Source organism: Caretta caretta, chromosome 3, assembly GCF_965140235.1.
Source record: "Caretta caretta isolate rCarCar2 chromosome 3, rCarCar1.hap1, whole genome shotgun sequence".
NCBI classification, from domain to species: domain Eukaryota; kingdom Metazoa; phylum Chordata; order Testudines; family Cheloniidae; genus Caretta; species Caretta caretta.
The window spans coordinates 70,461,969-70,478,173 of record NC_134208.1 but is presented as its reverse complement, the minus strand read 5'-3'; the positions used below and the strand labels follow the sequence as shown (position 1 = coordinate 70,478,173).

The following is a 16,205-nucleotide window of genomic DNA, read 5'->3' as shown; positions in this document are numbered from 1 at the left end:
TATAAAAGTAGTGTGCCACACATTAAATGGGTTAAAAAAGCTCTGTATAAGGTCGAAGCTTGTCTCTTGTCACCTTGTCTCTCTAATATCCTGAGACTAACACAGCTGCCACAACATTGCAAACAGGTCTAAAAATGTAATTGTAGACTGGGAATCATCATCAAGCAGGTGTGTTTCCAGTGGGGTTCCACGGGGATTGGTTCTTGGTGCTACACTGTAACATTTTTTTGTCAGTGACCTTTTGTCAATGACATTTTTTGTCAGTGAAGACATAAAATCATCACGGATAAAGTTTTCAGATAACCCCAAAATTGGGGGAGTGGTAAATAAGGAAGAGGACAGGTCACTGATTCAGAATGATCTGGATCACTTGGTAAACTTGGGCGCAAGCAGACAATATGTGTTTGAATATGACTAAATGAAAATGTATACATCTAGGAACAATGAATGTAGGCCATACTTACACAATGGGGGACTCTATCCTGGGAAGCCACAACTCTGAAAAAGATTTGGGGTTGTGGTGGATAATCAGTTGAACATGAGCTCCCAGTGTTACACTGTGGTGAAAAGATAATGCTATCCTGGGATGCATAAACAGGGGGATCTTGAGTGAGAGTAGAGAGGTTAGTTTGCGTCTGAATTTGACACTGGTGCTGCTGAAATACTATGTCTGGTTCTGTAATTGTTCTGCCTACAATTAAGAAGGATGTTGATAAATTGGAGAGGGTTCAAAGAAGAATCATAAGAATGATTACAGGATTTGAAACCGTGCGTTATAGTGATAGACTGAAGGAGCTCAATCTAATTAGCTTGATAAAGAAAATGTTAAGGGGTGACTTGATTACCATCTGTAAGTTCCTGCATAGGGAACAAATATTTAATAATATACTCTTCAATCTAGCAGAAAAAGGTACAACCCAATCCAGTGGCTGGAAGTTGAATCTAGACAAATTCAGACTCGAAATAAGGCATAAACCTTTCACGGTGAGGGTAATTAACCCTTTTGGAACAATTTACCAAGGGCAATGTTCCCTCTAATTTTTAACAGGCCGTGTGCGCAAAAAATTTCTTCTGTGCTGCTGCCGAAGCGCCAAAAAAAAAAAAAAAGCCGCCACCAAAGGTGGCAGGGTGTTTCACCGTGTGCCCAGGGTTTAAGATCTGTGTGTGCGCGCACGGCTTGGAGGGAACAGTGACCAAGGTGGATTCTCCATCCCTGGCAATTTTTTGAATGTTTCTAAAAAGTATGCTCTAGGAATTATTTTGAGGGAGTTCTATGGCCTGTCTTATAAAGGAGTTCAGACTTAACAATGCTTATTATGGGAAGGGGGAAGCAAACAAATAACAAGGATGAATGTTAATACTTGATGAGGGTGGCCAAAAGATATCAGATGTGGCAAGGCAGATTTCTAGCTGGTGTAAATTGTCCTAACTCCATGGGAGTTGTAACCCTTCATACTAGCTGAGGTTCTGCCTGGGGATTGCAAATGTATCTCCACCAGTAATATTTCCATATTCCCATGGAACGGACAATGTTTTCACTGCTTTAGAGACAAGATCTGTTTGTGGACAAATGGAAAGTGATTTTGAGCAGCATGAAAAAGAGAAATGAAGTATTACTTCTCATCTGGCTCTTTGACCCTTTAAAAATTGTAGTGACAATATAGGCTGATATATTTCATATTTATCAATCGGAGAACTGTTTGTAATGTTTTGTTGTCTTACGTTCTAAGACTCTAAACAAGTTACTTAAAAAAAAATCCATCATGCTCACAAAAAGAGCTTTCAGCTATTTTGTATGACCCTGTTTTTCCAGCCAATCAATCCTGTTACTGAATAAAACACTTCAAATAACTTAACAAGATTAATGTCAGTAAATATTTGTAAAATCTATGCATTACAGAGACTCTTTAAATGAGATTAGGTAATGTTTATAATACTCATATTTTGTAGCAAGTGTGGTCTAATGTTGAATCATTTTCATTAATTTCTCCTGCTTGTTTAATTTCATGCTTAAACCATTAAGTTACAAATTCGCATGACTGCCCACTTATTGTTACTTTCAGAATAATTGCATTAGGTTACTGTTCATAGCCAAAGATAGCCATAGGGGGTTGACACTTGATATTTAAGCAAAAGCAGGCATAATTGTTATCTAAATTATGAATTTATAGAAGATATAATAACACAATATTTACTATGTAAAGTTATGCTTAGGAAATCTGACACTCAATAATTCTATCAATAGACCTTAACTGCCAAAATAAATTCTGATTTCTTTCCCATTGCATGTCATTTTCAAGAGACTGCAGGGAAAATCTTTATTGGATTGGTTTGTTATTAAAAGCAAACATACAGTGAGGAGCACAGTAAGACACAAATTGGTTCATAATACATTGAAAAACTATTGGCATTTTAAAAAGAATTTCATATAAATTTTAAAAAACATTTCATATAAAAGACCCATATTCATGGTAATTTGCATTGTAGAAACATGGTGTGGTTTTTTCATATGATCTTATAAACAATTCTCCTTTTTCCAGTCTGTCTGTCCCAGCTAACATCAGTTTTCCATCTGTTCTATATTGGATAGCTCATTGTAACCGATTGGAGGTGGAGGAGTTGGGATTACATGAATTTGGCTGTTGACAACCATTTTGTGTTGTACTCTGGAAGATTGTTTATCTGTTTCAGCATCAACAAACACAAGGAAAAGTGTGGGGTATGTGGGGTGTGTACCCAAAACGTCAGATATTTTTGCATATATTATAGTTAATTTATGGGAAGTAAAGAAAATATGAGAGGACCTGGCATGTTGCATTACCAGTGATACCCTCATTTACTATGCGGATACACTTTCATGCAGTTGGAATTGGTGGGCTGCTGAGCAATATGGGAGGTAATATCACCAGCTGGAGGGAATTTCAGTTCTGGAAAGCAGTTAATGACAAGGGAAGGTGTATGTTGGGTATATTTAAAACTTCTGGAGGTATTAATGTGTGCCACTCTCATTAGCTCTAATGGAAGTGATGCATGTGCCATAAATTCTCTGCAATCAGATGAAAGAAAAGAACCTTTTTAATAAATTTTTGTGTGTGCTTACTATAGCAGTTTTGTTAAGAGAAGCTGATTCTAATAACTTTAAAAGTATACGCTTGACAAAATCTGTCAAGCTTTTGTCTGTATTCAGTGTTGTAGCTGTCTTGGTCCCAGGATATTAGAGAGACATGATAGGTGAGGCAATATCTTTTATTGGACCAACTTCTGTTGGTGTGAGAGACAAACTTTCAAGCTTACACAGAGCTCTTCTCTAAGGTTTTCTCTGTAAGCTAGGATACACTTTCATTATAACTTTGCTATGTGAAAGCTGATATTGCAGGAAACATTAACTTTCAAAACTTAAAAGGGTGTTCAACTTTTGCTTTGTGATTATTCTCTCAATTTTAATATCAAGCTGTATTTCACTTTTTCATAAGAGAAGTATATGTAAGGTTTTGTTTTGCAGATCATACTTGGAGCTGTAGGCTGGAAGTCAGATTACTTTGTCAATCTGAGTAACTGGACTATTCACTGGTATTTCAGCAGTAAGAAAACAGTTTTTCTTTATCATCTCCCCAGGGGCCTTTGCACCTGTATTTTGTTTCCTTTGAGCATCGTTACTTTTTTAATAAGGTGATTTGAGTGTTACTTTATTTCCTGCTTCTGGAGTGTGGCTGGCTGTGCCTGGAGAAGTTGCCACCATTAGAAATCATTGCTGTGTTGTTTAGTAATTTATGGCTTATTATCCTGTATCTGCATATTAACTATACTTTAACTATTTTCTCTTTTTTGATGTCTCTGTACTCCCATGCATGGAAAAAGCAGAGTTTCATACCATGTTATCTCCTTACACAATATATTTATAAACATCCATAGACCTGCATTGTCATGTTAGGTAATCTTTTGCTATCTGCCTAAAGAACATTTTGTTGTAAATAGTATGATCGTATGTTGAACGTAGAGGGATCCAATTCTGCATGTGTGTTAGAGAGGATTACTTATGGTGTGTGGGTCAGAGCAACTGCATAAGGTATTTAGGTTTTTATTTTTAATGCTGAGTACTTAACAGGGATAATACACTGAACATACTGAGAAACGTGAGTGCACACGTGTGCACATTGACTCACATGTATATCATTTGTTTTTGGGCCCCAGTATAATGTGTGTGGGTGGTGACTGCGTCCGACAATGGTTTTTAACCAATTTATGATAAGCTTTTCTTCAGAATAAAACTAAGTATGCTAGAACTAAGATTACCACCCACCTTAGGTATTATTATTATTTATTATTATTGCTAGCAGATTGCATTTGTATTATAGTCATTTTAAGACCTAACATTATTAAATGGTTTAAAGATAGAATTATTTTTTTAAACAACTCTCGTATCCCATCTGAATAAAGTGTCATAATTTCTCACTAAATTTAGTTCCTTTTAGCATATATTAATCTCTGAGGACATGTAGACACAAGTGCATAAACCTCTTTCATTGAAAAGCATGAGATGACTATTGAATCAGCTAAAAGGTATGACCTGAGTATTGTAAGCATTCAAACAGGATGGAGCGACGCAGCCAAACAAACTACTGTGTTCTGTGGAAACTCTTCTGGATTAAATTCAGTGAGCCCATTATTTCTAGGAATACACCTGCTGAACCATATGAATTTACATCCATCATGCATGTTAAAAGTTTAAAAGGCAATAATCCATGAGGAGCTCAGCAGTAATGCCAGCAACAAATTGGAGAACTCCTGCAAAGCAAAGACTTTAGTAAGTGGACTTCTTGTGATTGGCTGCCTCATGCTTTGCAAACAAATGAAAATGTCATCACTACTTCACTCCCAGCTCTTTGTACAGTATGAGACTGGAAGAGATTTGAACCTGGATGATCCATACCAAAATTAGGGCTGCAGATTCAGGAACCCAGTCTCAGTGATTCTTCCTGGGTCTGGAATTATGGAGATTATCAGCCTAAATTGCAACAGATCAGGCATTGCCATATCAAAATAAAACGTGGGAAGAATTTGATGTGTTCTACTTTGGTCATGTATTTCCCAAGTAAACCAGAGAGGTAGCATCGTCTAGTGCAGCAGCTACCAAACTGTGGGTTGCGATCCCATTTTAATGGGGTTGCCTGGAATGGCTTAGATTTGCTGAGGCCCAGGGCTGAAGCCTGAGCCCCACCACTCCGAGCCAAAGCCTAAGGGCCACTGCCTTGGGTGGTGGGGCTCAAGTTACAGGCCCCCTGCTTGGGTCTGAAGCCCTTGGGCTTTGGCCCCCCTGCCCAGGCCAGTGGGGCTTGGGCTTTGGCTTTGATTCCCCTCCCTGCGGGGGGTGGCAGGGCCTGGGCAAGCTCAGGCTTCGGTTCCCCCTCCTGGGGTCGTGTCATAATTTTTGTTGTTAGAAGGGGGTTGCAGTGCAATGAAGTTTGAGAACGCCTGATCTGGTGGATAGATCAAAGAAATGGACTTTCCTGGCACCTGATATTGAACTGCTGTGATCTTGGGCAAGTCACTTAACCTCTCTGTTTCTCCTCCCATCCTCATCTATTTAGGCCATGTCTATACTTATCAGTTTACAGCAGCACAGCTGTATTGGTAAAGCTGTGCCATTGTAAGAGTGCTTATGCGGCTGCGTTATGCTCTTCTGTCAACATAATAAAACCAGCTCAACAAGCAGCGGTAACTATATTGGCAGGAGAGTGTCTCCCACTGATAGAGCACTGTGTGCACAAGTGTTTATGCCTGCAAAACTTATTTCTCTCAGGGGTGTGTGGTTTTTTAACTACATCGATGAAAACTCCCCTTCTGTTGATTTTGGAAACTGCAGCTCCCGTAGTGTCAACATGGCCGCAGGGAATTCTCTCCCCTACCCTCAAGTCCTATGGTTCACCAAAATGAATTTGAAGAGAAGAGAATTCTCCCACCCACTGCAATGAGCTCAGAGAGGGAAATAATAAAAAGATGCAGGGACTAATGTGTGGGAACTTCCTGCAGTAAGTTTTTTGTGTCCCATAGACCAGTACTAAATTATTGCTGTGTATGGGTTTGTTTGGTTTATTAATGTATTATATATCTGTATCACCCCAGTATCAGTGTGAAAGGATTACTAATGCTATATTTGATCTTCAGGACCTACTGATAAAAATGTAAACAAGCTAGAAACCTGGTGTAATGAAGTATTGATGGAGAGACAGAGGTCTGACAATACTGAGAGCCAGGAAGTCCTGAATTCTAGTCCCAACTCTGATATGTATTCCTTCTGTGGCCTTTGGAAAGTCCTTTCTTCTCCCCTTTCTCAATTTCCCCATTTATAAAATGGAGAATACTACTTTGGATTAATCACTCTTTGCAAATAGCTTTAGAGATGAAAAGTGTTAAATCAGGTGGGTTTGTTATGAATGAAGTACTTCTACCATTATGAAAAGGGGCAGGGAAAGTAGCCATTGTGCTTTTGGAGGCAGACCTACATTACCTAGTAAGAAAATTGTTGTAAGCAGTGAGGGGAAATAACATTTCAGCAGAGGATAAAGAGAAGCAAAAGCGGAAGCCAGGCTAGACCGTCTCTCCTTTTAATAAAATGCTTGCAGTTTACTCTTAAAGACAAATGGAACAGTAATAATACCATGCAAACAGAGCTAAACTATCCAGGGCATTTCAATAAATAGTATAGTCCTGTTGATTCTAATCAGCTTCGGTTAATTTCTTAAACAATAGAAATGAATTTGATTCATTATACATACATGTCATGATGATAGGGCAAGATGTGGTTTAGATCCCTTTGCATCCCTCTTAAGTGCACTTCTGGGGCAGGTTTCACTCCCTTTCTTGGTGGAGCCCTGCAGTTCAACCAGTCTTGGACTGGATCTCTGGGTTGCAGTCCCTCCACTTACCAAACATGATAACACGACAGGCCTGACTGTGTGTGGCCTAGGTCCACCAGCTGACTAGACCACCAGCCATGGTGGCCTAGGCCTACCATGGCCCCACAATATGCCAACATTTTTATGGCTGACCTGGAACAACGCTTCCTCAGTTCTCGTCCACTCATGCCCCTTCTCTACCTACGTTACGTTGATGACATCTTCATCATCTGGACCCATGGGAAGGAAACCCTGGAAGAATTCCACCACAATAGCTTCCACCCCACCATCAACCTCAGCCTGGACCAATCTACACAGGAGGTCCACTTCCTAGACACCACGGTGCAAATAAGTGACAGTCACGTTAACACCACCCTATACTGAAAACCCACTGACCACTATGCCTACCTTCATGCCTCCAGCTTACATCCCGGACACACCACACTATCCATTGTCCACAGCCAAGCGCTGAGGTACAACCGCATTTGCTCCAACCCCTCAAACAGAGACCAACACCTATAAGATCTTCACCAAACATTCTCAGAACTACAATACCCACACAAGGAAATAAGGAAACAGATCAACAGAGCCAGACGTGTACCCAGAATCCTCCTTCTGCAAGACTAGCCCAAGAAAGAAACCAACAGAACTCCACTGGCCATCACATACAGTCCTCAGCTAAAACCTCTCCAATGCATCATTAGTGATCTACAACCCATCCTGGACAATGATTCCCCCACTTTCACAGGCTTTGGGAGGCAGGCCAGTCCTCGCCCACAGACAACCCGCCAACCTGAAGCATATTCTCACCAGCAACTACACACTGCACCATAGTAACTCTAACTCAGGAACCAATCTATGCAACAAACCTTGATGCCAACTCTGCCCACATATCTACACCAGCGACACCATCACAGGACCTAACCAAATCAGCCACACCATCACAGGTTCATTCACTTGCACGTCCACCAATGTAATATACGCCATCATGTGCCAACAATGCCTCTCTATGTATGTCGGCCAAACTGGACAGTCCCTACATAAAAGAATAAATGGACACAAATCAGATATTAGGAGTGGCAATATACAAAAACACTTGTAGAGCACTTCAACCTCCCTGGACACACAATACCAGATTTAAAGGTAGCCGTCCTGCAGCAAAAAAACTTCAGGACCAGACTTCAAAGAGAAACTGCTGAACTTCAGTTCATTTGCAAATTTGACACCATCAGCTCAGGATTAAACTGTGAATGGCTAGCCAACTACAAAAGCAGTTTCTCCTCAACTGCTAGAAGAGGGCCTCATCCTCCCTGATTGAACTAACGTCGTTATCCCTAGCCTGATTCTTGCTTGCATATTTATACCTGCCTCTGGAAATTTCCAGTACATGCATCTGATGAAGTGGGTATTCACCCACGAAAGCTTATGCTCCAATACGTCTGTTAGTCTGCTGCTTTTACAGCTGATTAAAGTGATTCAAAAACAGCTTCTGCAAAACAAAGTGTATTTATTCATCCAAAGGTACATAACATTCAGAGACAAGAATTAAAAACAATAAAGGCTTGTATATTAATAATAATAACTAGCTGTTATGTGTTGCTTTTTATCTGTAGCACCCAAAGCACTTTGCAAAGGAGGTCAGTTTCATTATCTCCATTTTACACATGGCAAAACTATATATTTCATCTTTCTTAAACTTTTTAATTTTTCCTTGCAAACTTTGATAAGTACCCCACAGCCCAGTTACCTGCATCTCTTGGTGGGAGAGACAGGCAGCTCCTGCAGAATTCTCAGTCTCTCTCACAGACTCCTCTCCAGCTGCTGCTGTTGTCAGTTCACCCCCGACCTTCTTCTCTAGGCCAGGATTCTTAATAGTTTGTGGTCCCTTTTGATCCTAGGCTTGGGCCTGAGGAAACAAAAATCCTGCTAACCTGGTTGGAGCCAGGCAGATGGGCATTTCCCAGTTAATGGTTTCCTCCTTAGTATTCTGTGACAGCACCCTGTATTTGTCATTGTTTCATTTCCTGTTTTCCTGCCCCCCAACCAGATGCCTTTGATTTAACTCTATGCAGTGAGGCTGGATAATAGCAAGCAGGTAAACTGAGGTGTAGATGATATTCATAAAAAAGAACAGAGTTTACAAATAGATACCACAAAAGTGTAAATTCAGTCTTTTGTAAGGATTCACATTTTCTTGCTTAAAAAGAAGCAGGTTCTTCATATTAACTCAGATTCTTGGCTTTTTCTTCCTTAACATTTTCTTTCTTTTTAATGATACCTCTCCAGAAGAAGACAGGAAGCGGTAACATTGAAAGACAGTTCCCTAATGTCAAGGAGAACATGCATAATTTCCTCACACCAACTTAATTCACCAATTTTATAATAATTATTATATGAGACTCTCTTACAAATTCACCATTTTGTGGGTGAATAACAAAGCATTCAGTGTTGTGTACAATCTTCACTACGCTTCAAACAACTTAGGCCTGTGATAAAACATACTTATCATGCAGGAATAATGAGCACATTCCAACATTTTCAGTTTCAAACTGTGAATGAATATCAAACATAAGAACAAAAATATCTCAAACTCATCAGCCATTCGCAGCTGAGTCTGATTCTACCAGACCCATGCTGTAAATGTTGAGACACTTCAAAGCACACTGCCAGTAGTTCAGTTATATGTAATATACTCTTTTTGTTAGTATTTTTTCTTTCTACTGAAACTTTAATATGAAAATGCAAAGGAAAAATGATCTTCTGGCATCTCTGTAGCCTTTGACAAGGATGGATGGATGATTCCTTTGTTACGTTGTGACTGTAGGCAGTTGGGAAACACATAAATGTTGGCATTTTGTTCAATAAGGCGGAGCTGCTTAGTGTCTTCTAGAGCATGGCTGGCAAACTTTTTATTATAGTAAGGCTCCTCAAAGTCAAGGGAGCAAAAAAGTCAAGAGCGTCCCCTGATTACTGGGGAGGACTAGTCAGACAGCTGGGTTGTGCACTTGACAACATTTCAGTTCCAAAATACAGGATACATTTAGTTAGGGCTAGATTTGATGTCCTTACTCAAGTATGAGAAGTACTTTACACCAGAAGACACCATTAACTTATCTGATATGCAATTATTGCTAAGTCTAAAGATATTAGAATTTGTCTCTTAGTGATGAAATGCCCTCCCTCCTTATTATTTCCTTCCCTCCAAGGGCCACGTTCCACAATGTGAACATTAGGTCTCTCTGTGTAGCTTTTGCTGTCTCTTAGGGTACACGTCAGTAAAAGACCCACGGCACAGCCACAGCTAGCCCAGGTCAGCGGCTCCCAGGGATCAGGCTGAAGGGCTAAAAATGGTAATGTCGCTGTTCAGGCTTGGGTTGGAACCTAGGCTTGAAGACTCACCCTCTCTCTTGGGGTTTCAGAGCCCGGGCACCAGCTGAGCCCAAACATCTACACTGCAGTTTTTAGCCCTGCTGCCTGAGCCCTGCAAGCCTGTGTCATCTGGCCCAGGCTCTGAGACTCAGTGCAGAAGGTGTTTTATTACAGTGTAGATGTGCCTTTAGAGCCTTTCTTCTGGTTTCTCCCTTCCCTTTCCTTCCTTTCTCCATGAAATCCACTCCACTCTTCCTTTCTTTTTCTTTTTTTTTCCCCCCGGCAACCGCCTTCATCTCTTATAATTCTCATGTATTGATTGCTCCTTTCTTCTTGATTTTTCTTCTGAGAAGGCAAGTAGTAATAGTGGTTTATGATGGACATTTCCTCACTGGGAAGGAGACAGACCTCCAAAGTTACTTCATACAAATCATCAGATATCCGTAAGGTAGTCACAACTTTTGGTCACTGCCAATCTCAGCTGAATTTAAGGTTCAGACCTGATTTTCTACTCTTCTGACATCCGAGGTAATGCATAGGCACTTTTCTGATCTTTTCCTCTTCTTGTGCTCCCCAAATTAACTTGTTACAAGCAATTTTTAAAAAAATGGTATAGCTGTCTCTTTTGTTATGAGGTGGAGAAATAATTTTGAAAGGCTATGGATATACAAAATCTGACATAACCTTATTGTGGATTATGAGAGTACTTAGTTTTCTTAATCTGTATTTCCGTGCATGAGTGCTGCATAGAATCATCAACATTGAATACGTCTTGATATTATCTGCTAATTGTGGATTCCGGTTTTCCATGGTTTTATAATTTTGCCACTTTCAACTTGATTTCCATTCCAGATGCCCTTTTCTGAAATCCATTCTGTCAGTTTTGAGTAGTTTCATTTTAAAACTTTTTGCTCTATAGGTAAATCTTATTATACGAAGATCTGTTCTTATAACTTTTTTTTCTTAAAATTAAAAAACTTCCATTGAACCAAATGTAGAAGCTTGAACAAGTTGTTATAATGGGTACAGTATATAGTAACACACACAAAATGAAAATACGCTACACGATAGCATGCAAAATTACACAGTGCAAAGGTACTTTGTAAGTAAGAATTCTGTGGTTTTAGGCACTTCTTGTATCATCAGAGGTTTGTTTATGATTTTTGCTTATTTTTAGTAGCTTTTTAAGCAGTCCCATTGTTTTAATTCAAAGGTCCATTGCAGTGAATAGGATGTTTGCACCACTGATATCACTCAACCTTAGCATTTGTAAATAATAATAATAATAATAATACCCAAGTATATTTAGTGAAAGGTGCTGCTTTGTCAGGCTAATAGGTAAAATCCACCCTCTTGAATATAGCTCACACAAGTGTGGTTGCACCACTTAGTCCCTCAATATGGGGTTTATGTGGAGCTTAAATGGTATAAGAGGAGCTTGTGTAGACCATCTGCAGTGGAATGCCCAGGGTGCCTGTGTTCCAAATAACATCATTCTGGAGGATGGTGACAGAGGGAAGTCCCTGTGTAAAACCTACAGTATTTGTAAGGCACTTGGACACTATGATGACAAGCACAGGAAAAGGATGTGGATATTGGTGGACTTTATTTGGCTGCAGTCTACTTAGAGAACTTGGACACTACAACAGCGTGCATTAATGATACAGTGGCAGTTTTTTTCTGAGGTTGCATTCTTCTCCTGTCTATCAGTATCATATCAGAAAGTATTGTTCTGCCACAGTGGCTCTCAAACAGAGGTTTGCAGAGGTCTTCCAATTTGTACATCAACTCATCGAGATATTTGCCTAGTTTTACAACAGGCTACATAAAAAGCACTAGCAAAGTCAGTACAAACTAAAATTTCATGCAGACACTGTCTAGTTCATACTGCTCTATATAGTATACACTGAAATGTAAGAACAATATTTATGTTCAAATCAATTTATTTTATAGTGATATGGTAAAAATGAGAAAGTAAGCAATTTTTCAGTAAGTGCTGTGACACTTATTTGTATTTTTATGTCTGGTTTTGTAAGCAAGTAGTTTTTAAGTGAGGTGAAACTTGGTGGGTACACAAGACAAATCAGACTCCTGCAAGGGCTACTACATTCATTGGTACACTAGGTGATGGACTGAAACCAAAGGTGAGAAGTACCTCCATTGAATCATCCAGGGGCCAGGCCTTTTTCTTTTTATGGCAAAGTGGTGTTAGAGTAGAAGTTACCACTGTGAGTTTACTTAACCTGTATCCATGCATTTCCTGGTGTGTATCTGTTTGAATCCAGGTTCTGCTATGCTGCTTTTGTGGAGCAGGATTGTGCTGGAGGAAGGAATCATTCAGATTTAATTGGGATGAGCCCGTAACTCAAAAGACTGATGTGTGAGAGGACTTAAAACCTGTGAAAGGTAGCAAAATATTTTCTTAAAATAAGTTTTATGTGATACTGAAACTAATTGATATTAAGAAAAGTAAAGGAGTACTTGTGGCACCTTAGAGACTAACCAATTTATTTGAGCATAAGCTTTCGTGAGCTACAGCTCACTTATGCTCAAATAAATTGGTTAGTCTCTAAGGTGCCACAAGTCCTCCTTTTCTTTTTGCGAATACAGACTAACACGGCTGTTACTCTGAAACCTGTCATTAAGAAAAGTGTTTCTCCTCAGCATCCTGATATTTTACTTTCAATGATTTATTTTTCTTAAATTGTAAGCTCTGGTGGTGCAGGAAGTGCCTCTTTGGTACACATTTGTACAGTGCCTGACAATAAGATGGAGTCTCTTAAGTACTCTCACAAATATAATCCCTTTTTGCCATTTATTAATATCTCTTAAAAAGGTTAACTGGGGAATATTTTTGTACAGTATTATTTTGCCATTAAAACTTTTGTTCAGCTGATTCTAAGACTGTTCACATGCTGAGATTTGCCAATGCCTTTTTTGTAAGTTAATGTTCTGAGGGGAAATTAATAGCTTCACTGGATGCCCATGAATTGGTCCAGGTGCTTGTTTCTCAGTAAGGCAGACAAAGCTCAGCCAAGAGCATAAAATGAAGAGGATGTAGTCAGTTAATTTTTTTTCTAAAACTGAAAAAAGTATTTTTATAAATGATTAAGTATGACTTTGAATAAGAAAAATAAAGCTACTGTTAATGTGGATATGCAAAAATGTGAAGTGCTTCTAGAATACTGGATTGTAATTTTTTTATTGCTGCTTTATCATTCCTTGCCAAAGCAATTGGATTGAAGGCACTGAAGGGAGCACTAATTACAATGTTTTAGAAGATGCTAGCTTGTAACGTGAGACGTTGCATTAAAAAAGCTGTTGGTAAGATGTCATTGGAAGGCAGTTTGCCTGTGTTAATGAGCATAGGGCAGAGAACCAAAGAATAAATGGACCAAAAGGACAGATCGCTGCTGAGATGTAGTACTTGCAAAAGAATAAAGGTAACCGAATGTACAAGTCTTGCACCTGCCTCCCCATGTTATCCCTCCTAAAAAACCCCACCTGAATAAATGGATACTTTGATCATACTATCTTTAGAAATTCAGCTAAAGCCTGGGAAGGCATGGATTTTGAGGTATATAAGTGCTACCAGGCCAATAAATTTGTACCTTCTAAAATATGGCAACATCACAGGGAAACTGAGGACTGGATTTTTTTTCCACGGTGTAATTTAAACAAACGTTACAGCCTGCTCATTGTGTCAAGTCAATTTATTTCAACTAACAATTTCTAATTGAACAGTCTATTGAGATGATAAACTCTTGGGGTCAAGGTCTTTGGATTTGTGCTCTTATCCCTTCTTGCATACTCTGTCACATGCATTATACAACTATTTCTTACACATGCCAGATAACCCCACTCCTTTGTTCAATAACCATTTATCCTCTTTTTGTTAGTTTCCCAGCATTAATTAATTTTCTTCCCCACAATTCATTACCAATTACTAAATTTTCTTTTTCTCCTCTCTTGACTCACGCCTGTTCATCAACTCTTTCATATAAAAGTCCTCCAGTAACAATAGAAAAGGTGTACATGGGAATTGACGTACTTGCCAATATCCTGGGCTGTGTCAAAGAATTAGAAATGCATATGCAGAACAGGTTGGTTTTTTTTTAAACCACTTACTAAAAATCTGTTTCTTTAAAGCATACAGAAATAATTAATGGTACAGAGAATCTAGATGGGAAGATTGTGTTCCAACAGATGCTTCAGAGGACCCCTGACTGTGGGCAGAATATTCCACATCTGCCTACTCATGAAGACAGAGGTTGGTTTTAAGACTTAAGCATGACATTTTAAATCTCCTTTCAAAATAGTTAACATTTTACGATTATAACCCTGGATAGTTTTGTTCATATAAATGTCCAGTCCCTCTTTAAATCTTGCTAAGTTCTCAGCCTCAAGAATGGAGTGTGGAATTCATTTTTACAGGATAATTACACATGGCATGAAAAAGCATCTCCTTTTATACATTATTATTTTTTTTTAATTTGCCAAGTTTCAGTGTGATTGAATTTTGCCTCCTTCTGTTATGAAACAGGAGGAACACAATCTTCCCATCTAGATTCTCTGTACCATTAATTATTTCTGTATGCTTTAAAGAAACAGATTTTTATTAAGTGATTTAAAAGCTGTTCTGCGTATGCATTTCTAATTCTTTGACACAGCACCAGAGATTCTTTGGCACAAGATTTAACAATTTCATTGAGTGGCAGTGGACTATTTCTTTCAATTTGTAAGAGTATAATATAATAATATTATATATTACAAAACACAATTAGATTTTTTTTTTGTTGCTTATAATATCTGCGGTATGGTGCAGAAAAAGGCAATGCCGTGTTTAAAATAGATTAGGCTTTGTTTGGCGCTTTATAAATGCATAATGATATTAATAAATAATATTCAGGATGCAAATTGTGGTAGCACCTTGAGACAGAGTTAGGGCCCCATTGTGCTAGGCACTGTACAAACATAGTACATGACAGTCTTTGGCCCAAAGAGCATACAAGACAAGTCACAGCAGGTGGATGAGACAAAAAAAGTGCATGGGGGAGAAGGGGTAAGATAGGACAAAAATAAGATGTTTTACAAAGCTATATGGTGCCGTGCACTTATCCAATCAGTAATCTCAACTTGCCACCTTCCTAGTCATGTATTCATTGGATGAGTGATTAAATATCACCCTGGCAATACTTGGCAGCTTTATCAGTTGTATTAGGTATCAGTGGGAAACTGCTAGTGCCTAGTCCTGGAACCTGTGTCGTGTCCTGTCCCATCCCCCCCCCCCCCCCCCCCGCATTAATTGCTATCCTAGTAGGTACATATGTGATTTGTCAGGTTTTTTGGTTTATGTGTGTGTTAAATACCAGTGCAATACATTATATGCTTATGAACACATTGTCTGCTCGCATACTCTGGGACTTATCCAAATACCATAGCAACTTCAAACATTTTTGCTGCTTATGAGTAATGGTGCCCATCTCAAACTTATGTTGATAAAAATCTTTACAGTACACAACACCATTATATAGTCCCACAAAATACACATAGCTGCATATTACTTCTGAGTTTATATAATAAGTCAACTAATTGTATTCCCTTGAATAGTCAGTGAAATAAAATCGTGCCTTCCTCTTCTGCACTGGAATTTGTTTCTACACTTCAAAAGCTTTACAGGGCATATACTTCTAGATCTTTTTATTTCTTTACAGTGGAAAAACTCACTTTCTGTTGCTGTTCTTGTATTTAGGGTTATGTAAAACAGAAAGTTGCAGAGAGCATAAACAGGCAGAAATACATGTCACAGATATACATTCTAAAAAGATTCCACTGTTTAACCACACCAAAGAAAACAAAAATGCAAGTTTTTTTTTTCAAATCAATGTATTACACAGGAAATGGCATATAAAATCTTATTCTGTTTTAAATTAAAATTTA

The 16,205-nt window shown here is 38.8% G+C and overlaps 1 protein-coding gene across 3 annotated transcripts in view; it reads left to right on the top strand.

The window, feature by feature from the left end:
• Positions 1-16,205, top strand: part of BACH2 (BACH transcriptional regulator 2) — a 277,018-nt gene that overhangs the window by 24,398 nt on the left and 236,415 nt on the right. Inside the window, exon 2 of one of the 3 annotated variants that reach the window (XM_075126583.1) lies at positions 12,551-12,671. The exons of the other annotated variants lie outside the window; for them this stretch is intronic. The gene's annotated coding sequence lies outside the window, so the exon portion shown is untranslated. The remainder of the gene's footprint in view (positions 1-12,550; positions 12,672-16,205) is intronic. 3 annotated transcript variants of the gene reach the window in all.